The sequence below is a fragment of the Oratosquilla oratoria genome, chromosome 18, assembly GCF_046742065.1.
Source record: "Oratosquilla oratoria isolate Oo_2021 chromosome 18, ASM4674206v1, whole genome shotgun sequence".
NCBI classification, from domain to species: domain Eukaryota; kingdom Metazoa; phylum Arthropoda; class Malacostraca; order Stomatopoda; family Squillidae; genus Oratosquilla; species Oratosquilla oratoria.
The window spans coordinates 15,926,967-15,929,466 of NC_134794.1; the positions used below are offsets into that span (position 1 = coordinate 15,926,967).

The 2,500-nt window shown below is 29.4% G+C and overlaps 1 protein-coding gene across 5 annotated transcripts in view; it reads right to left on the reverse strand.

Moving 5' to 3' along the window:
* LOC143035081 (vesicle-fusing ATPase 1-like) overlaps positions 1 to 2,500 on the reverse strand; it is a 151,721-nt gene that overhangs the window by 132,490 nt on the left and 16,731 nt on the right. The gene's annotated exons all lie outside the window — the stretch shown is intronic.

Sequence of the window (2,500 nt, forward strand, 5' to 3'; positions counted from 1 at the left end):
ACTTTGCCTTGGAGGGGGAGGGGGAGAGGGAGGGAGTCAGGTAAGATAGGTCTTCTCGAGATAGCAGAAATCATATTGCATTGAATGTTAATTATTGAAGCTCTCTCCCTTATGTGGATGACTTCAAGCATTTTTAATTCCTTAATTTGGTACAATGTGCGACTATCCTAGTGTTATCCACGATATCAATTACAGCCTGGTTGTATTGGAGGTGGTGTTGTTTAATTGCTCCTTGCTGTAAATGTAGGGACAACCGTCTACTGAGTTGGCATGTCGCGAGCCCAATGTATGAAGAATTACGGGGTGCGCAGTCCCCAGAAGTACAACGGTATTAATATATAACAATGGTTCTCGATAATATACCGCCATTGCCAGACAGAATGTTTTTCATAACATGGGCACAGCTACGGGGTTTGTCATTGAATATGATTACTTTTAAATTATCATAATCACCCATTGGCTTACAATTTCTATGCATGATGTCTCATCTGTTTCTCATCTTGTCGGTAAGAGCTACAAAAAATATTCTGGTAAAATACAGTAACGGTCTTGGCTTGGTCCGGTGTTTTCACAGCAACTTTACGTTCTAGTAAGTCCTTAGTTACACTATCAAAGTCTTGATTAGAGTAACCATTATTTACTAGCATCTGGCGCAGGTAATTTCTAAATGGAGCATGTACCAAGAGGAACAAATGGAAATTGCCCGCCGGACATATGCCCTAATAACCCCTTTCTTATAATTAAGAGAACATTCACCAAGACCGTTCATGCATTTACCGCTATCAGTGGGCTTGCGATACACCATAGTTTTAAAGTTATCAGATGTCGCATCCAACAAAACATCAAGAAAAGGGATCTTATTGTTAACATTGAGCTCTGTAGAAAATTGTAACACTGAAATGGCTTGGAGATTGGATCTGAGCTCTTCAAGCAAATGTACGTCAGAAATACGGAGATGTCATCAACATATCTATGAAATAAATGCGGTTTCGTGGTTAGGGAATGTAAGGCTTCAATTTCTACGTAAGACAAAGGCTTGACCATAAAGGACCCCCAAAGGACTCCCCCTCCCCCTCTAAGGCGAGGTGTCCGACTACGTAGAGGGTCACGACCCTTCCAGCGTTACCCAAGCGGCCTATATTTAAACCCACGTTGTCTGTAAATTATTGTCAATTGTGCATCATGTAGCTTTGAAAAATTGTGATTTAATTCTTGTAAACTATTCTGAAGAGGACTCCCAGAAGTCGAGATGTCAAATTAATTATGAAAGACTATGGAGGGCTTGTATTTGCCAACCCTCCTGAAATGAGACCTACTGTGAGAAAAATGGAAAATCTCAGTAAAAATGGAAAATCTCAGTAACAAGATTAACCGATGCCAAACTACTGTCGTGTTTAACACACTGTGTATATATATACATATACATATATTTATAAATACAGTATATATATATATACACATATAGACACATATATAGACACACACACATATAGACACAGACATATATACATATATACATATATATATATACATACACATATATATACAAATATATACATACACACACATATATATATATACATATGTATATATACATATATATACATACATATACATACACATATACATATACATACACATATATATATATACATATACATATACATATATATACATATACATATATATGTACATATATATATACATAATACATATATTATATATACATATGATAATACATATCCATATACATATATAACAAATATATAATAAATATCATATACCATTTAGATATACAATATATACACATTTATATATACATATATATACATATTCATTTATATAGTACATATATATACATATACATTAATTTATAATAACATACGTACATATACATATATCAATTTATATATACATATGCAAATACATTTATATATGTACATATATATAATATACATATATTTATACTTATACACATATATACAATACATACAGTTATACATACCACTATATATACATACATATACATACATAATATATACTATATACATATATACATATTATACATATACATAGAATACATATACATATATACATATATATATACATATATATATATACTGTACATATATATATACATATATATATACATATAAATATACATATATAACCATATACATATATACATATACAATATACATATAATACATAAACATCATACATATAAATATACATACATATATTAAATTATACACATATACAATAAACATATATATACATATACATATATATACACACAGATAGAGATATACATATAAATACATATATATACATATATATACATATATATACATATATATACATATATATATCCATATCAATACATATACATATATATACATATATACTTATAACATATACATATATTCATATACAAACTTATAATACATATATATATACATATACATATATATACATATCATAACATATATATTTTTTA